The sequence below is a fragment of the Varroa jacobsoni genome, unplaced genomic scaffold, assembly GCF_002532875.2.
Source record: "Varroa jacobsoni isolate VJ856 unplaced genomic scaffold, vjacob_1.0 scaffold_1085, whole genome shotgun sequence".
In the NCBI taxonomy this organism is placed as follows: domain Eukaryota; kingdom Metazoa; phylum Arthropoda; class Arachnida; order Mesostigmata; family Varroidae; genus Varroa; species Varroa jacobsoni.
This window is the reverse complement of record NW_019213987.1, coordinates 114426-136230: the sequence shown is the minus strand read 5'-3', so window position 1 is coordinate 136230 and position 21805 is coordinate 114426. Positions and strand designations below refer to the sequence as shown.

Below are 21805 nucleotides of genomic sequence, written 5' to 3'. Positions count from 1 at the left end.
TACCGCTATTCCTGCATATAGGATCATTTGCACGTTTTTCTGCGACCACATAGTTATACTTAACATGCTAATAGAATATATAAAAGCGTTTTGAAATTCCAGTATTGTAAATTGGTTAACCTTGACATATCGAGATTTTATAAACCTTTGTGCGCGTTTAGAAAAATTGATCGATCAACATTTGCCCAAAATAGTTCGCGCTCATTGAAGACAGAGCAATAGTCGGCATGATCCCCACAACTGGAACAGCTGTTGTCGGTATTGACCTTCCGCTCGCAGTCGTGCAAGTTTTGAAAAAGCGAGCGTTTGTATCAGACATTGCCCCTAACTTTGGAGCATTCGATCTACATAAGGCTGTAAGACATGAAAACGACTGTTAGCGCCCGCGCAGTTTTACATACAGCACAGTACTTATCTGTCGTTCTGGATCTTTGTTAGTGAAGAGAACTTAGCTATAGTATTTGATCCAAGTTTCTGGCCGGTCGGTACTGTTTACTGCCAGGCCATTCTTTGGATGGCTGCTATCGGAAAGAGCTCCAGGCAAATGTAATAGGGTTATTGATGACGCACACATCCAAATGATACCGATTACGTTTACTGTCCTCAATAAGGGGGACGCCTGTGATGGTCGTTGACAGCTGAAACGGAGACTATTATGTATGTGCTACAGCTTTTGCTCTGCGGCTAGACTGGGTGCTCTGGACCCTACTATGCGTATTGCTTTCTCAATGACACTGACTTAATACTTACTTATCCGTGAAACAGCTCAGTCAATGCTATCTAGCGAGGATGTTTGTGTTTTTCGAAACGATCATCCGTTACGGAACAGAGGGATTTCTGCCCATACTGACAAGTAATTAAGGGAGTTGATACAAAAATAGTATTACTGGGCTAATACATTCCGATTAACATATTAAGTTAACTAAGTTCATATTAAGTCAATCAAGTCGCTAATGCTGTAAGTTTTTACGATAGCATCCATCATGTTAAACCCATTTGTGACGAATTACAAAACAGTGACGTCCCGATAGGCATCACGATTGGCGGTAACAGCCGAATTGGCTGGGTTGTTGCATCAGCCCTTAGCTCTACCACTGGAAAAGAACTATTTGTCAATTGTTCTTTTTATAGCAATCCACCTCAATTAATTACGAAGCCGAGAATTACGGGAGAAATTATAATATTTTTACGGCCTTCGGATCTAAACCTCATCGATAATTTATGACGTATTAATTTCTTTAACCGATGCGAACAATACTAGATAATTCGCTCAATTCAAAGAAAACGTATTGTAAATCCATTATAGCGGATCCAAGCGAAACTGACTAAAAGAACTCTCTGTGAAACTTGTGGCGATGTAAGTGACAATGCCTGTTAACTGTTGTTTGTTCTCCATAGACCAGTTTAAGGCATAGACAGACTTCGTTTCATGCTGGGAGCCAGTCAGCCATCTGACGGGATGCCTAACGGCGATACCGGACGTGAAACGCAAAATATTGAGATCTGTTTCAATCGATCGAAGCAATCAACGTCACATCGATAGTCTGAACGATCTTATCGACTGTTCTTCATGTAGATCCATTGTTCTGTACCGTGAGATTGACGAGGCGTCATTTAGACTGAAGGTTCTGACAGAGTCTAAATTTAGCCTTCGTGACTCTTGTTCGTTCTTCCAGCATCACTAACAAAACGTAAGTCGTTCCCCTTGTTGTTATAGCCAATTTTCACCATGCTGTTAGCCGAATCCGCGCAACGAATGTCTTAGCCGACCATTCCGTCTCATTACATAGCACGCCGATTGTTTCAGTATCATTGGCTGACACTAGATAGAGGCCCTCGCAATCGCCAACAATTACAGTTTCAGGACATATCGATTTTTCAGGTTCATGTATTCGGGTTGTTGTCTCAACGCAAGGACAGATTTTACACCGATATTATCCTGCGCAGATTCTACAAAAATGTCGCTGGTTTTATCCCTAGAGCCCCAAGTCTTATGTGCCAGTCGGATTTTACCATGATAGGTTTGTCCCAGATCCCTTTCTGTTGAAGTATTATACCATACATATTTTAAAAAGATGTAAAAAAAAGTACAGAGAAGTACCGCACTGCCTCGTAATGCGTTGTTGCTTTTTTGCTGTATTTTTGAGAAAAGTGTAGTGCTTTATGTTAGCTTTTCCACACATGAACACCTTGATGCCACCCAACGAGGTTTACCTGCACATCGTTCAGCTTAGATGCAACTGTTGGAAATAGCCCAGGATTGGGCCGTGTGTGTGACTTGTATGGCCATGTTAGCAAAACATTGTTTTGATCCATAAGCGTGCTTTTAATAAAATGAAATCCAGCTTAGAAAACTGATTACTCTGGCCATCCATTCATCTATTTTACAATGACTTTCAGGTTATCTAATTGCAAAATCGTTTCATGTGAAGGTTCGAAACGTTTTAGGTTTTCTGCGTCCTTTTTCTGGCGTCCTTCAAAAAAGTTGTGTTTGCCCGCAATAACATGAAGTTTTTTTTTATACAAGTTTTTTTTCATATATCAATATGTCCCACCTCGTTACACGTACCTATAAGGTGCAGATGAGTTTAAGATTTGCTGTCACTGAATATCAAGGGCGCAGTGGATAACGTGGCACGTTAGAGTACGCAAAATGCAAAAAAGTATAGCCTTGACAAATGGAGCGCTCGTATATAGACAATGGGATACTCCTTACCGTGGCTATTATAGAGGCCTTGCATACAAACACTGAACTTTGGTAACCATATATTATAACTACTATAATAGTAGTAGTAGGCATCACTTGTAATTATTGACTTTTAAATGTTTCGTAGTAAAAAAAAAATCGATAGGTTATCGTTTGTCTATTACTTACATGAGTTTTGTTCCCTGGCTTGGGAGGCACTTGTCATAAAACACAAGTCCCTGCTTGGAACACGAACCATTCTTGCGACGACCACCTTAGAGATGTTCATTAAGACACTAATGAGATGATCTGCTTCCTATATAACTGGAAAGTAAAATGTAGCCCCAACTGCACGAAGCATAGCTTCCAAATCATGATTCTGAGTTTATGACGAATTACAACGAATCTTCTTAGAAAATATACGACAGTCCCTAAAATCGTCGTTTCGAGGTCTGAAATAGGACTTGGAACATGGAGTATGTGCCGATCGTTTCAGGAACGCATCGCGCCTAAATGTATTTTAAATTAATTGTATATGCTATATACATGCACTTGCAATAGGCCGCACATTAGCTTTTTTTTTTTTTTTTTTTTTTTATAAGCTACACACTCTTTTTCGCGTAACTAAAGATGCCTTCAATTTAATCCAGTTAATTGAAAAAGTATGATATGTTTTTCATATGGGCTTCATAAGGCTCGGTACGTTACTCTAGTTACTACGAATAATCTGAGAATAAAGGAAAAAGCTAAAAAATCACGATAACTTCTAGAATCCTATGCTAAATCGTCGTCATTGACACACATTACGATGACTCTGAATACGCAAAATTACCTAACACTTTGCGTCTCCTTCTACCATTAAACTGGAATCTCTTCGGTTAAAGTAAAAGTACTTAAAAAAAAAAGAAGAAAAACATATCTGGATATTGTATCGATGCTGGATATCTGACCAGCCATAAGCGAGCGTACATTATGACCATTTGAGCCTAAATGGGCTCCACCCCCAACAGCTTAATTTTCTCAACTAGAATTATCTGCTTGCGTTTTCCACTCTTGACCTGAGTGTAGTTATTGAGATGATTCGGGGGGAAGGAAGGCACCATCAGAGATCGGAAAAGGGTACAACATGAGGTCACGTGGAACAGGGATACAGGCAAATACGGAAAGCTATCAGGAAGGCATGCAACGTTTCGGTTTCTGGCTATACGAGTAAGCCTACTATGTAAAAGAGTCATTTGAACTAAGCAGGTCGGTAGCCTACATTCGAGGTTAGTAAGGCTGCTTGCAGTGCCAGTGAACGCAATAAACGGTCCCTGTTTAGAGCAACTCCCATTGAAGTACTCCAACGAAAGCCACTGAAGAAAGCTTTTCTGATAAGCGCAGCCCGAGCGAGACCTGTGACCAGGCCCAAGTTAAGGTCGGGCTTTGCTACTAAGTGACAAGCGCCCTCCCCTAACAGCTTCTTCACTTGCCATGCGGATTGAGATGGTACCTATTTATCTTGTTAGGACGAGAATGGGAAACATATCAAAAGGTCGAATTGAATGTTGACACAAGCAGCTGATCGCGTGCTGAATCGTCGACGATCAAAAGTGAAACCTACGGTCATGCCGCCACAGAACAACAGAATATGCACGTTCGTTTCAGCTTGGTAGGGAACCTAGAATTAACTTCCGTTTGAGAGGGTCTCCTCTTTAGGCTGAAAGTGGAAAGAATGATGCATTGTTTTCACCGTCATTTATATCGACTTCCGTTTATTTTGTCACTCGATGAAATAAATAAGTGGTAGTCATGACAAAATAAAGTGATGCAAGGGTTGAAGTAAAACAAAATAGCGTTGGTGGTAGAGACGTCCGAAGTGAACGTTTGAGAGCATACTGTGTTCCGAATTAAATCAGACTTTATAATTGCGTATTAAACCGAAAAAAACGGAAATTAAATTGCTATGATAATGTACGGCTTGACATTCTCCAACTGATTAATTGCTGTTAACAAATACCTAACCTATTCAAGGGTTCAAACGAAAGGCTAACTAATCAACCTAAAGGGTGCTCGTTTGCAACAGAAATCACCATCTGTACCAATGTACCATCAATAATACAATACGAAAAGGCTTCTTTACTTATGGCCGATATGCCTCGTGAAGGCTTGCGTTTGGCTAAGGCTTTGGGAGACTCAAGCGAGACTCGAGTGTACGAACGAGTGGGGTACGATAGAAATGAGAAACTGAATCCAAAAAAATTATGAAACAGGGTGGGAAATATAGGAAGTGATGTCTTGTTTATTCGTAGGGTCTAAGACCAGTAGCTCTGCAAAGTCAAAGCTTTTGCCGTCCAGTTTGAATCGAAACTTACCGTATTACATTAAACGGAGCTCACAATGGACGTAATAACCAATCTAAGAAAAACGTGTATCTAGCTGTGGACTGATGCATCGGGCTAAAAAATAAGCTTAATAGCTATTTTTGAGAAAATTTCGCCATATAGAGGCAGCGTGTCGTGTAACTTTAATTATATATGCAGGGGTACGTTTACGTCTAGGACGAAGCTATTTGATACATTTCCATCTTTCTATTAGGCGATTTGTCACTTTTTTACAGAGCTATGTCCCATGGCATTACAAGCTTAACTGCAAATGCCGTATACTCCGACTGAAGTCGGTTACTCGTATGATTCGCCTATTCATTGTTTACCTATAACGCGTCTTCGGATCACACTGTATCCTGTGCACACTGCAAATCTGGGCTGTTTGTTTTCTTTTATACGAAATACTGCATTATCTATGAATGTTTTCGCATCTTAATCGATGTACTACGACTATTGTGATTCGCAAACCATATACATTAGTGTTTCCATGTTCGTACACCGCTACACGGTTCGAGTTAGGCTACTCGACTGCTGTATCCTTAGATACACTTGTTTTTGCAATAATCCCCCCCCCGTCATTTTTTGCTGACCTTACCCAGTCCGCTAACGTCCCTGTAGATGTCGTCTCCTAAGCATAGCATTAACCTTCTATATAACTACGTTTACAGACATCCACATCAGCTGGAATCCGCTGCAGTAGTATAGACTATTTAATGAAGCTGAACACCAAGAATTTGGTCTGATCCAATTCTTTGAGTGGTCAAAGCAGACCTTTTGACTTTTCTTTTTATTCAACAAACAAAGGTATAAAAGAACTAGAATCTATAGGAATTAGAATCTAAGGGCTGTATCGGCCAGAACCGGCATTTTACATGTAACATGCTATAGACTCATAACTCAAATACAGAAAATTAGTCTCCCGTAAATTTACTCTAGGCTAATTGAAAATGCGCGTGGTACAGTCCACGTTCAATTTGGGAAACTTTATAAAAAAAAAAACTAAAAGAATGTTAGAGGTGAAACATAATTCGGTTTCTACCGCCAGCCAGAGAAACGCCAGGGAGAGATCGGTGTCACTGTCGGGTATGTTCGAGCGTAAGGTAATAGAGTCGTAGTTGCAGTGGATGTCAAAGGCATGAGATGCTCGCCAAAAATGAATCAACGTATTCCTCCATCTTGAGCACTTCAAAAAACTTACGGATCGTTGACATGGCAATCGAAAGCATGCAGTCTGGTTATTTGACGGCAGTGCAAAACCTCATCTTAAGTACCTCCCGTATTGAGCAAAGGAATATCCAGCGTTAGGTCCAGCCCGCTTATTCTTCATATCTAGATCCATTTTGTCATGGGGCTTTCCATGCCCCAAAGAAAGCAACTGGTGGGCAAGCATGTCCTACTATCGATTTATTACGAGAAACTATAGATAGAGGAACTCTATATATAGCAATGCGAATGATAGGTTTATGGCTGTCCAGAACAAATATATATATATATATATATATATATATATATATACATAAAAAAGCAGAAAATCTCTAACATAAACTAAAAATAACTATTCCAGTCTAACTAGTTCAAAAACGGTTTAATTTTATTTTCTAAAAACTTCGCTTGTGACAGCCCTAAGGGCTGAATAAATTGAGATAAATAGAAGCCATATTAGTGTGTTAGAGTTTAGAGCACGCGGCGAAACTTATCTAGTGCCTAAAAAAGAATCATCTCACAATCCTGTGCTACCATCCTGTGCTTATAGCTTGCAATGTGATATAAATTTTGGGTCTTATGCGTTCGACCAAGTCCATATACATCTAGCCTAGAGAAATTTAGTCTGAAAAAGTTCACATTTTATATTAAAATGACATAAAGGTAATGCTAGTAAATGTTCTATATTATATGCCCTCTACCTTTGCTTTGGAGAATCTGCGAGGCTACGGTGCATGGGAACGTTTAACTAGCTAATCAGAATATAAATAGTGTCTAAAAAGTTCTTAAGATTTTGCTTCAGGTAGGGAGGCTGCGAAAGGATTGATTTCCGGTTGCGCGTTTTTTTTTTTTCGCTTCAAAGTCAATGAACACTAACTTTCTTTGTAAAGGAACTTGAAGACTATAGACAAAAAAACTGTACAATACTCAACGGGATAAATGTAACTCACTCGTTACGCGACAATTATATATATATATATATATATATATAATTATATATATATATACACATATAAGCTTTATGTTTTCCATCAATCATATTAGCTACTGTATTCCGATCAGATACGAACCTTATGCTGGCTGGCAGCTGAATAACCTATCCATTATTATTAGAAAAACCATTCGGGTTTACCGCTTGTGTAACTAACTGCAACAATACGGAAATCGGCGATAATCCTTGTTTCCTTTCTCTTTTTGCCTTTACACAGGCACTTATGCCACGCATATAATTATCGGTCCTTTACATACGATTAGCGTTGCGTATACAAACATCCAATACGTTGCAGCTTTTCCATCACCCCATTGAGCTACAACTGTTGCACTCTAATTGCTATTGCTGTTTAATCGTTATGGTTATGATCACTCTGTTTCTACCGCACTCGAATCGTTTGTTGTTTTTCTGTGTTTTCCAAATTGACCCCTTTTAGTGACGCTGCGTCAACTGATCCTGTTATCTTGGTTCAATCTATGCCCATGTATCAGTTAACCCCTTCCAACTGAGCTGTCGCTCATCTCTTGTGGTTATCACACTGTCCCAAGGCTAGACAAAGTTAAATATGTGAAATTTTGTCAAAAAAGATGATAAATCAGCCAAATAGGTAGCAATTCACATAATTTATACATAAAATTGAGTATTTTTTTTTTTTTTTTCGAAAACACAGTATTTGATAGAATGAAAAAATAAAATAACTTTTGTATTCCAAGTTAAACATTTAGCCGCTGCTAAGAATAGGTCATCTTCTTTCTTTGCTTCAAAACGAACGTCTATAGCGAGATCATTGATTGTGCTTAACGTAAGACCAATCTTTTCTAACACTATTATTTTCAGCATAATCTTTTTCCATGCAAAAAAAAACTCGAAAAATAATTACTATCGTTTTCAAAATGGATAGCACATAGATAGATACAGATTCAGAGATACAGGATTCAGATAGATACAGAGATAAAATAATACACAAAGACATTCTCAAAACGACTGGCAAGGGTCTAACTTTTCTTACAAATGTACTGTAAAATATGTTATTGTAATTAGTAGAGTGAATCTTAAACAGACAGCTTGACTGGCCAAATATGCAGAAGGGCAAAGTTTCTCTGAGCCTTTTCCGAAGCCGCTGGATCATTACATGCTTAGGGTAAAAATAAATAGGTAAAAAAGTGGGTGGAGAAACCTTTGCAGTTAAGAGAAAAAAGCGTTCCGCTCGAAGGAAATGGGTTTATGAAGTTCCAACTCAAACGTATTTACTCAGACTCGTTAACTATTCCCATTTTTAAGCATCTCAGCACGCATCTCTCAGCGAATTTAACAATTTTACGTCCTCTACGTTTGCTGACCATTATCTAAGACGAATTAGCAGAAAACCTCCAATTTCCTCATTCTCATTCTTAGAATATTTAAGGTCGGCTAACATTTACCCACGTTTAGAAGCAAATCTAGAAACATCCATCGATCTTGCATTTAATCGTTCAGTTTCATCCTTGGAAATATGTTGTATCTAGTAGAATCTGGGCACGCATGATATATATATAGATTTGACTCAGCGATGTCCTGGGGTTTTCTGACGTTTATCGTTGGTTTTCAATACATACTTAATTGAGCAGTAACTGATAATTATTACTACGAGTTCATATCGCTCAGCTCTACCAGCATGGCTTCTATTTGTGAGCAGTGAATTTCAGTTTTACTGTATATTTCGACTGTGGAAAACAAGTGACTGCGGCTCAATTCGACGCTGTACTATTACGAGAAGCTGATCAGCCTATGAATCGTCACCGGTCCCCTGTTTATCGACGTCGTAATTCTTCGTAGTCTCCAGCGGCAAAGGCACTATTTGTCGTGACTAGCGTAACTCAGGACAACAGCATCGTCACCTGCTAGACTGATCTGAACGCTCTCCTGACGCATTCTACTCAGCTGTTATGACTACTCATTTATACTATCATCGAGAAAGCAGCGAAAATGTGACAGCGTTATTGACCCTCTTAAGCACTCGTAGGAAGAAACAATCGAAGCTTAATAGTTGATGACCAGCAAATAGGACTTAGAGCACTCGCCATTGCAACGAGGACATACGGCGGCTTGAGCGGTAGTCAAGGCTTATTCAATTGCCACAATAGAGACAAGTCTGGAAAAAAAACTACGCTACTCATAAGCATATGGCAGTAAGGAACTGCTGAAGTACGTTCGCCTAGTAACTGCTCCCTATTAAGCAATTGCATTCAATAGCCTGCGTCCGTTTAACGCTCGCTCCCTTTCCTTCTTTCTGTCTCTCTCAGCATTATGTGGCTATTACATGCCAAGGCAGATGCCGAAAGCGCTGAAGCTGCTTGTGTCTGCAAAGGTGCCTATACGGTTGGGCTTATAAGCTGACCCGTTTATCGATAGCCTTACCTAGCGTCCTGCCGTCAAGTGCTGGCCTGTCATATGAGTGATCTACGATTGTCGGGGATCTTATGGAAGAATCGCTACTGTTTGGCCACATTTGCCATCAGCTCTCGATTCAGTATTTCCGATCGGGTTCGACGAAGTTCGCTTCATTTTCAAGCTGATTGGCAACTGACGACTAGCGGTGGGAGGGTATTGAGGCGCTGCATACCGAACCAAAAATGAAGTCCGGTCGAAGAAAAATAGTTAGTGCTAAATTTGGTGCAATCGAACGAACAAATGCTACTTCTAGGCGAATATACTACAGATAGAAGAACTGACGATATCGGTTAAAATATTAAATTTATGAAACGTGGTTGATACGATGTGACCTTGGTGGTTCTGAAGGCCTTGCTTCTATATCTGGTTATTTTTGTATTTGCATAATCTGTGAGCGTTTAGTGTGTGTACCAGTTGTTAGCAGAAACGCCAGTTTCTGTTGAGCGGATCGGCGAAATCATAGAGTCAAACATTGAAAGGGTGTCGTGTTGTGTAAATGTGCTCCTGTTCCCCAGTTAGAACAGATAATGACACTACTGTTCAGGTGGGCATCACTACAGTGTGTGTAAATGTGGTGGGCATATTCCCTGGTGTCGTTTAAATGCTCGGAACGTCTCCTTATTGTGTCAGTGGATATATCGAAATAATTGAAGGACGGCGCCTATAGTAGGTGTATTCACAGCTGTTGCGTTGACTTTGGCAATTGAAACTATATGATTATTTGTGCCTTGAAGATTTGTACTTTACGTTTTTGGATGCAGTTATCGGCCTTCCGCAGGGGTAAGTGGGTCCGGGTAACTGTTTCAAGTTGCCTAATGAAACTTGTGTGAAGACCGACCGGAGAACTTCCTTCGCCAATAGCATCCAGCTGCGTATATTCAAACGATCGTATGTGTTTGCAGAGCTGCACAGTGTTTTCTGTTCATTTGATAATTTCAGTGAACTCGTGTAATTTTCTGTATAAATATGGCGTCATAAACGTTCAAGGTCGTTCTGACACTAACCATTCGATTTTACAAAACGTGGTCGCTTTCGGCTTTTTTGATCAGCCGTTTCACTTATAGACCGTACCCTGTCACCTTCGTATATGGGGCTAACCTATGGGACCGATAATCCCGTGCGTGCTGCCATGCACGACAAGTTATCCTATTAGCAAGCAGTAGAAAGTCTCTCTCGCTAGAAATTCTGTGTTTTCTCATGAAAACAAAGGTGGAATCATAACAAGATCATATGAACAAAACGGGGTGAACTGTTAACGGGAAAAGGCAGGAGAACTGGAAAGCTGTCGTGAGCAAGCATGAGCTACTGACGGCATTTTCCACGTACGCCGGCGTCGTCGAAAGCAAGCACCGGCCGGAAAAGTTCCCACAGACTAAGGTTCGTGAGTGCAGGCGAATGCTTCACGCGAAAGACTTTGGTGAAAAAGCCAGGAAAAGTCAGCTAGACATATCTGCAAAGAAAACGATGGCGGATGCCTCCTAGGGGCCGCGCACTACTAGAGCAAAGGAAACTACTGCTAACTGGCATGGATTGACGTAAAGAAAGGACTATTTATAGATCGGAGCTCAGGGCGACGTAAAACCGACGTGCACATGGCATGTGACATCGTCAGAAAGTAATATAATGCTTATGCCAGCTAACTGGTGAGCAGGAGCCAATCAAAAACATCAGTGGAAAGAAAGATAGATTCTAGGTAACGTCATCCGGCGCTAATATAATCGTTCACTCAAGTGCACTAAAATTATTGGCTGTACGTTTTTTCGTTGACTTGGTGTTCGCATACTACGGTTGCGGGCCTTACCGATACCTTGTGCCTACGTGCTTCTTTAGGAAAGAGGTTACGGAGAGTGCGAAAGAAAAAGGTGAAATATATAAATTTCGCTTTCATAACGGAACATGTCAATGCATACATGTATTTCTTTTATATCATAAGGCAAGGACAGGTTTTTCCTTACAGAAATTCTTGAGAAAAGCTTAGCGAGTGCGCGGTGAGAGTAGATAATGAGCAACGTGGTGTTACGCAGGCACAAATAACCATGTCTGGCTTTATGTATCAAAAACACATATGAACTAGTAAACTTTTAAGGGGCTTGTAAATATATCCGCAAGCTTTTTTGTCTGCATGCGGGGCGCAGTAGTAAGCGTCGTGTGCTCATTGACGGAGTGGTCTGGGCCTGGGAACAAGCATAAACACAGTTGGTTTCGGGCGAGGGGCTAATCATTCGAGGCAATAATTAACGGTAGTAGCGGAGGTAAAATTGAAGACTTTATTTACATTGTGATTTCTTGCCACAGATCGCCAAAAACTAACACACGGCTCTTAAAAATATAACAAATCATGGGACTATATCGACTAACATTAATTTCAGGCGACCGTTGAAAACAACTGTGACAATACAAGGAAAAATTACTTCCATAGTAGATTACTAAGTGGGCATTGTAACTATCAATAATTCTGTTCTTTGATTGCTCTTTAAACAGAGAACAGAAGAAATTTCAGAAAAATCAACGACTAGATTTGCTTCTTTATAATTCTGCAACGCAAAAAGATATTTAGTTCACTGAAGTCGTCTTGCCCTCCCTTCTAGCTTGGTCGAAGAGACAAACAGATCGATCGCACAAAGTTTTTAATCCGTAAGCGTTTCACAATGTTGATTTTAGATAGCATTATTTTAATAAATCAATCTCTTGTTAGAAAAAAAAAAAGAGAGGCAAAATAATCGTTGACACAGCTGAGACCTGAGAGTTTCGCCGACGTTCACCTTACCACTATATCGATAATACTGAAAAATGCGCCCATAATTAGGTATCTAATGCGAATGCTGTACGAAGCTTTATCTCAGAAGAACGAAGGTCGGCTTTCATTGTCCCGAACCATTTCTCCTACTTGCCTCTTAACTCTGTTTGCTCCTCGCCCTTTAACCTCGTCAGAGAGTAATAGCATATCTTCGTATTGAATCAGTTGGCAAAAAATTGATCAGGTAACTTTTCACCCGCACTTTCCAAATTGTGTTTCTCATTTAAAACCTTTAATCATGATTTTCAGACTCTACTGTTTCTAACACTACAGGTGCTGGCTTGCCTGTACGATCACTTTTGGCCTTTTCCGTGTGTGTCATCGCAAATTGCCCCGGAGTAAACATCCAAGCCGAGACTCCTTTCTACCTTATCAACGTTTGCTATGCAAATGTGAATTGAAAATGTTTAGAAAACTTTTGCCCTCAACCTGGAAGCAAACAAAGAAAAATACGCGGAAACGTGAAACAGCGGTCAGGATACTATCCTGCGTGGAAGACGTTGTGCGTTGTTCATAATGTTTCTGCGTGTCTGTTCGACAACACGAGGGAGATAGCGGCGCCGGTTAGCTATAGGAGACGAAAGAAATGGAACGAAGGTAAGCCTAATGATTTAGGACAGTGATCGAATTTGTTGCAGGGCTAGCGGCTCTGGTTCGTTTACGCTCTTTACTACATCTAAGTATTTGCGCGCAGATAGTAGAGCCGTGATGCGCCTCCCCCGATCATATTAAATCTTATATTTCGGAATAATGCTATTTAATGACGGCGCGACATTTCACTCTTTGGAACCTAAAGCCATTCTTTGGAATCTAAAGCCATCGGGTTCTATCACTCACGTTTCGAGCAAACGTTGTGGCGGGCCATGAAAAATCAAATAATTCATGTAAATATGAGCTCCATCTTGAAATTTCAGTAGCGGAAACAACAACTTGCAATCGGTGAAGGTTCTGTTGTTTGCCGTTAGCTGAAAGAATGAATGTCATAAAAGATTGAATGGATTGAGCTGCGGTAGGAGCTGACCAACATTAAAGTGCGTAGAGGTTAGCATTTAGGTTTGATGTATGTCGTATTATTATAGGTGTTTGTCTCGGTCAAGTTAGGAAGGTAAACAATGGAACTAGTTATTGAGAACATTAAAGACAGACGTCAAGACGCCCGCTTTTCTCGTTTTTGCACAGAATTATAACTTCTAATGAAATATGGGTACTTGATGGCTGGGTAGCCGCAGTTCGACTGGCCGAGAGATTACCCCGCAAAAAAGCAAAAGCAGAAGTTTATAGTGTATGTCTAATGGTTGAATGCAAGTGTTATCCATCGATTCCATGGAGGTCGAAAATGTGCCGTAAGTAACCGAACAGAAAGAAATCAGCTTTTTGTAGCCAAAACTACGACGATAATGAGATTTTTGAAAAACACTTATTGGTCGGGCAACTTTAAGTCGAGCTCAGCTAGTATTAGGAGCTGAACGTCGATAGAACCTGCCAAGAGTGATGATAGCAAATAGCATCCGTTTGGCTCCAACCCCAAGACGAGAGTCTAATTTTTACTCTCAGCTCGCAGTTGGTTATCATCTCTAAAAAGCGTCTATAATCAGCTGGGTACAGTGCGTTTCACCCATTTGCTTCACCATAACAATAATACTCGTGACGAGTAAACGAAGGAATAGCGGCAAACTCGCTTCAGATAAACTTCCTGTGGGAAAGTAAGTTGGGAACAATCGCCTGTATCTTCCCTGTATCTACTTTGAACTTTGTTATTTCAAATGATTTAAACAAGTGACCTATAAGCAGTAGTACCGATTAAATTACTATTATTTTTATTAAATTGTAATATGTTTATTCACTGCAATCAGCTTTCTTGTTAGCAATCGACTATTTCAAGCGATTTAATTTACCTAATAGATAGACTAGTAAGCCACAGCAACTTATTTCGGCGCTGGAAGATGCTTTATGACGAATTCCGTACTCAGCATTCCCTTTGAAATATTGCCCTAGAAATGCCTCTAGATCCCGATACAGGGATGCTTACTGTTGGCAAAGGATATTTCATTGTAGGAGAACTACTGCAGTTTTCCTTATCTAGCCGATAACAGAGCTCGGCTAACTATTTTATTCAATATATGTTAGTATCATTCGGGTTTTTATGTGTCGTCTACTGTGGCGGCTTCTGCCGCGGCGTGTTTAGCGACTCGCGATCCTTGCATTGCAGTCATGCTTGGGTGACGCACATTATACTTCGAGGTTGTGCGAGGAGCTGACGTTTCCGCTCGCAACAATTGCGTCTCCAGGTCAGTCTACGACTGATGGGCCGCTAGCGCATGCTGCTTTACCCCTATAGCTAATCAGGATTTGATGCCGAACGACCTGCACTCGGCTATACCGGGGCCACGTTCGAACTCTAGGTCCAGCATGAGAGACCAGAGAAGCCCAATCCCACTTACCCTCTTACAGCACTCCTTTATGGTTTACGCAGAGGCGGGATGCTCATATTACAATCCAGCGGTCGCCCTCTGGCCCGGATAACTTTATTTCAGCTAAAAGCCATGGGATGGCCATAGGAAAAGCGGGGCAAAGATATATCGCTTTATCATGAATGCAAATTGTTCTCGAAATTCGCCCGTAGCTATGCCGAAAAAACAATAGGCCATGACTAGGTCCAATTTTTGCTGAATTGCAGTTTTCTTAGACCTGACCGACTGCGCGCGTGATGGCGTTGGTTGATCACTTCTATTTGATTTTTTAGCTTCGGGAACACGTGAAACGTGGTTACCTATCCAGGGTTTCTTTCTCTTTGACGGCGTTTTCCTTGTTGTTTTGGTGGCTTCCTAATAGAAGTTCTCATTTGATGCGCTCAAAGATGCACGTTGCTCAGTCGTTGATCATCTTATAGCAGGAATGTATGTTGTGGCTAGTCTAACACAGCTATTTCCCCCGGGCAAGGCAGGGCAGAAACCCAAAAAGCGTGTGCACATATAATGCTAAATATGGATGCACGTATCTACCCGCATATAGGCATGCATGATTTCTTTTTAATATGATGCACACTGAGATACAACAATAGCGAACTGCTTTGTGTTAAACTTGAAAGCGAACTAGATAGGACATGTAAATGAGAGCAACTTGAGCATGCTATGGCTTGCATTAAATAACGTTAACGTTTTTCCTGCTTAACTTCTTATGATTGTATTGATGTTTGAGAAGAAGAGTTTATGATGCATCACGTTGAACAAAGATGTGCACGTAATATCTAGATGTGAGGTTCGTTATAACCAATTACACATACCTGGACAAAATCGATCCCCCTCACCAGTTTGAGTCGGCTTTCGGCTGACGTCCTAGCGACCGAAGTCCGTTAGACGTCCGTGAATCGAGCGGTTAGGCTTCGGGCCGACGTGTGAAGCCTGACCACTCGATTCGTTCATGGATCAAAAAAGAACCTCATTGTCGTATATATGGACAGATTTAGCAGCTGAGTTACTTGTGTAGGAGGACAATGACGACGCTTAGTTCACAGGCATGGTTATTAAACTCAGTCTCACTTAAGCATTTGTCCAATATGCTGTGCACATATCATATAGGCAGCCTGCGAGATTAGAGAAACTAAAGTAAAAACAGAACATTCTTCGAATTAATTAACTATGAAATGACTTATATTATGTAGTTCTGAACTATTACGTTCGATCTGGAACGATTACGATCGAACGTTTTATATCTGGAATATTCCGTTAAAGAAAAGTCGATCTGTGGCAAATTTCATGCGAAGTAGCTTTGTAACGGATACGACGTTTCCTCCTTGCAATCGCCACTCAGTTGATATCGTAATTAACGTTTTTCTTTTTCGGGAAAAATATCTATTACTTACCAAAAAACAAGTCCACGTGTTTCGACGAACCTTATTTGTCTCTACTAAGTTATTCAATTGTCATCGAAACGCTAACTTACCGTCCGCAAGATAGATCGACATCGTATTTGCCTTATTCACTCCGTTTCCCTTCGTACATTTTACATAGAGGTAAACCTTCGCGGTACAATGATGCATCCTTATAAAATATCTCAGCAATTTTAAGAACAGAGTTGACTTTTTTCGAAAGTAACTGGCTCAGTTGACTGACATTTTAACTAAACGAAGTGACGTTCACATGATTACGTACGTTTATAAGAATCGTTCTTAAGGTTTAATCCGGCGAGTGCGTTCAATTTGTGCAATGAACATCATACATTTGCGAAGAGTCGCCGGTGTGCATACTTGGGGACCATTTCCAATAACTTTATAAACATTGTGGTGACAACGACAAGTCATTAGAAGTATCATTTATCTGACTGACTGGGTGCTGAAAATTTCATTTTAAGTTAACGCAAAGTTCTGACGAACGCATCTGATGAGACTCATTTACATATTAGCTTATGCTAGCTAGTGCTATCTTTTCTCACATCTATGAGCAGTGAACGCTCATCAATGGCCTTCGACCCCTCAGCACTTGGCACTGATTCCCCCCCCCCCTTTAGCAAAATCATCCTCTCCGAGAGAATCCTATTCGAAACACTTCTGTGTCGAACGATTTATGCGGGCGCCGTCGAAGATCCTACCGACGTTCACTATAACCGGTTGTGCTGCGCCGACGTTTCAGCTTTTATTCGAACGTAGTTTATGCCGTGCGTTTATCACGCGTTTATTAACAACCTCTCCACTCTAGGCAATCTGAGTTAACGTCATGTTGATCGGGTGACGAGGACAGTGCGATGTCGCGTGGTCCTTTGGCACAAACGCGGCGTCGTGTTTCGGTTCAGATGATACTGGTGATGGCCTACAAAAGTATTTTGCGTGTTTTTTTTTGTTATATACACACATATGTGCACTAATTAATGTTTGGTGAAAAACACTGCCGATCACATACGCTTCGTTGCCGTACCATCCTTTAAGAAACACTTACAGGATGACAGTTTATGATATTGCCTCTAGCGGGCACACACTGACACTAACACTGATTAACCCAATTAGAAATCGAACATCCTTCTTGCTACTGGAAGCGAATAATAAACTTGTATCTAGATGCGCTTGGTACTTATTTCTTTATGAAATAATAGAATCTTTAAGCAAAGGCGGATAAATTCGAACAATTTACTTCGAAATATGCTCAAAGCTCGAGAAGCCGAAACCATTTTGTCAAAAGTGGGGATGGTCATCACTTTACCGTGGAGTTGTTAGGCAAGCCTACTGGGCAGACGGTCAGGCATTTCTTAATAATCGTGCTTCTGGCAATATATTACATAATAAATCATGCCTTAATGTTACTGATTGGCTGGTCATTCTTTATCACTTTACTTCTTTAGCCTCAATAGCAAAGATAACCACAGCAGTAACAGCAGCGGCCACCGAAACTGCAACGTAGGAAGTTATTCTACTGGCCTCGCTACCGGTTTATCCGCAAACCAACTTTAGTCTTCAGTCTATCATTTTCCACGCAGTGGGTCGTTGTCAGAAGGATTCTTCCTGCGAGCTGCTGCTGTTCTTTCCGACTTAAAGGTGTCGGATGACTTTAGTGCGCCTAGCCCACGAGCCTGCCAAGGACGTGACCGGTCACGTTGTTCGAGTTAAGGTTTTTTGCCCGCCCTAACGAGACGTATCCGCACCTAGTAACAGAAGTTCGTCGTACTGCGAAGAAATTCGGTAGTACGCCATTTGAAAAACGGCCGTCTATAATATGAACCTGTTAGAGCTCAATAACTTTTAGCTGAAGATTGACTATGCAACCAAGTGGCGATGGTTACGACGAAAATTATTCATATTGACGTAAGATAGCTTTAACGAGGATTCTCCGTAGGACAACATCACACGTTTGGCGTCTACTCAGATAATTATTCTAACAAATAAAGTCGCGATACTCGTCTAATAAAAACATCGCGTGCGTCTAGCTGTTTGTAGCACTGTAAACCAAGTGATCACTGTATCTTGCAGAAGATACAGCTTTTCTATTCTGTATCAATTCTATGAAAAGCAAAGAAAACATAAGTGGCAAAGAAGAGCTCCATCTAGATATAATAAAAACGCTCTTTAATCTGACATGAGGGCCTGCGAACCAATTTGCGCTTTTCGCTTCATTTGCCTGTTTCGGTAATCGCCGTTCGTATTGCTCGCGCCCTGAACATAGGAGACATATTATTTAGTTGATCTCAAATCGTTCATACAACTACATTCGATTTCGAGACACTGCCTGTTTGAGGGGCAGTACAATAACCAATAAAATTCTTCAATAATATCACTAGTTGTTCATATATCTTATAGTTGGTATCTGACTCATATAAACCCTACCAAATGGGGCTATGTGGGCCAACAAGGTAGGCATCTTCAACACATATTTTCTTGAAAATAAATGTTTTGTAGTGAGTGTTTTCCATTTCGGCCATATAAGTCATTGACTGATATATCGCCATGATGACGGTCAGAAACGATGTTTTTTATATTATATGTTTCGCATTCGTCATTATTTTCCACTGAATTTGTTATACTGGTGAGAGGTTTAGGTAGACTAACGGAAGTTCTAGTAACTATGACAATTAGAGGCTGCCTTTGAAACTTGCTTTACAATTAAACAATTACCTTTGCCAACGCCCGCTAGGGTATGGTTGTACACTATGAGCCAAGCGAATTCATAGCTATTTCGATAGCAGGTGTGCGTCTCTGTTTTTCCCGTTTGTAATATTTAAAGCCATTTTGTATAACACACCCAATAAAGCAAACTCGAATATGACCTTTGAACATCTTCAAACTTGCCGCAAAGAACTTCTCAGCTGAAACTGATCTAATCGATAGCCCCTGGTCATACAGCGAGTGCTTTGTGTCTTTGTTGTTAGCTGCGTCAATCCCTTTTTACTCTGTGGGGGCTATCCTTTCGTTAAAACTACCTGCTTGCTTGTGATCCACTAACTGGAGCAACAGCAGTAACGTCAGCGGCCGTCAAAAACAGTCCCAACGCACCTACACTCGCTTTCGTACGTGTGTTGGTATGCCAGGTGCTCTGTCACTTTTTCTGCCCGGGATCTATGCTAAGACTGCCAGGGGCGTATCTATTGCTCGTAGCAATTGCCCTTTCATAGCGCTTTCTCTTTCCATCGTGTAGTTCACGAGGATTCTCGCTAAAACGTATCGCTACCTGCGCCGCTATCGCCTTTATCCTTCTTGTTTCCTTTACGCCTTTTTTCAGGCGCCTTATTCACTTCTAAGCGCGTTCCTTGGTGCGCTGTTATCACGGCCGTCGAAGGCACAGCAACGGTGCTAATCACACTCGCTGGAGTGGAACCACCAGAAGTGGTCCTTATCCCGTGAAGGCGCGAAAAACTTCCTCTGACTCAGCGTTACTGGGCGTCTCTCAAGTGGAGTTCGTCTCCGCCGGTCTGTAGTCGAGGACAGCGACGGAGAGGAGGACGGACGACAGACCTTTTATTACAGGAAGAGCAGGCCGGCAAGCAAGGAGGCCAAGTCCGAAAAAAAAAAGCTGTGTAAAAAGGGTTTTCAAGAATGTGAGGTGCGAGCTGCAAGTCTTTTTATATATACACGCACAGCATGGCGGCATTGCCGAGAAGACGTGGTGGACTAGAGAACTTATCACATGCTTGTTCGGTAAGGAAGCAGAACAAATTGTCTGTACTGCTCTGCTACACTCGCTTCTTATCCATCTTCTGGTGAATGATAACATTCAGCGGAATGCTTGTAAGACAGAGAGGTAAGGAATTTGTATGTGCGTAAGGTGTAGCCGGTGATTGTGCCGGTATTACACATTCGGAGATACGAATAGGGGTCGAGTTCCTCTTGTCGTTCGTCGAACGGAATGGCAGCAGCTTGACTTCGTTAGAATGACTGGGTAGCTGGAGTGACGGGATAGGTAAACGTCACAAGTTGAAGCTGGACGGACCGAACCGGAAATCGCCATCCATGCGGAGGCTTAGGTAAGTTCAAGCACTTCGGGCTCTTATAGTCCCTCTTATTGAGACGGACCTTTAGTGTTGTCAGAGAACATAAGCAATTTTCGCGCGCGATTAGATCAAACGCGGCTGGGATGTGGAGGTAGAATAAGATCCGTTACTATCGTTAACAATCCTTCACTGGCTTGTTGTGGAAATACAAAACGGAAGCACTTCTTTGTTTAACGAATCACGATACTACGAACTACTACGTAAGTTCTGATAAAAGAATGTTGGGGGGTGTATTGCTTAAAATGACATTTTGCCTTTACTTTCATTCCTGCTGCTCACAAATATACGAAGGAATCGCAGTGTTACTTATATATATATATATCTGTGTGTGTGTATATCCATCCCAAAACAATAACAAAGTGCATTGAGAAAAAAACTTTGCCCTAACACCAGTATTCATACGCCGTACAAAACCCTTCGACACTGAGAAATTTATATCGCCACTGCTCATAGGCCACTTGTTTTTGTTTGGAATCCCACAACTAACGTTGGGTAGTGGTAGCCGTCGTTTCTGCGCGTCGATTCTTCAGCAGGACTCCCTGTCTTTGCCTTCTGTCTACGCCAAAAAAAGAAGTGGTGAGCGCTGTAAAAGATACATTCTGCCAACGACAGCGTGAAAGTCGTAGCAGCTGAAACGGTAACAACCACGGCAACACCCGGATGACACTGCTGTATCAAAAGAAGGAAATAAACTCAAAAGGAAAAAGATCAGAAAGACGTACTACAGAACAGATAGGGGGTGTAAGGTTGATAGGAATAAAATTTTAAACAGAAATTGGGCATCCTGCAAGCATGCAAAGCAGTGATTTCCCATAGCTAAACTAGAAGATAAATAATTAGAAAATAAGAACATATTTTGACATAAGGACACCCAATGACATACTATGTAAGTGGAAATAACGATGGATAGGATGAAATAGGTAAAACCCCGAACAGCAAACTACCTGCTAAAACCTATTACCACCCAGAACACATTTCGAGACGTTTGCAAGCTTGTTCTAAAATGCATTGCTTCAATTCATTTTTCTAGTTTGTAGAACATGCGACACCTACTAACAGTTTATCTGTCACCCAAAAGAGCTGGAGGCAATGAAGTCCTGCACTTTTCATCTCGTTTTGAGCCTTCTTGTCGAGAATCTCCAAACGCGACGCGCCGACAATATAGTGCATTAGCAGAATTTAGCTCCCAGAGCCCCTTCTACTTTGATATCCCCCTGTCGCTACGAAGCTCCACCGACTCGACAGGTTGCTGCGCGATCCTAAAAGCTGTCAGGTTCGCATAAGGTCTTTTCATGCATAGTTGCATTTACGGCGTGCAGCGGCGTTTTCCACCAGGCAGATGTTCTTTTTGTGCTCAGGAA

General features: G+C 41.2%; 1 long non-coding RNA gene across 4 annotated transcripts; it reads left to right on the top strand.

The window, feature by feature from the left end:
• Positions 1-9990: 9990 nt before the first annotated feature.
• LOC111266455 (uncharacterized) lies at positions 9991-21136 on the top strand. 4 transcript variants are annotated; one of them, XR_015313451.1, is made up of 4 exons: positions 9991-10456; positions 12723-13070; positions 19676-20417; positions 20941-21136. It is a non-coding gene; the product is annotated as an uncharacterized LOC111266455 (long non-coding RNA). The 4 variants fall into 4 exon arrangements; XR_015313450.1 differs by having other exon boundaries at positions 9991-11319; XR_002684109.2 differs by having other exon boundaries at positions 9991-11538; positions 12747-13070.
• Positions 21137-21805: the final 669 nt, after the last annotated feature.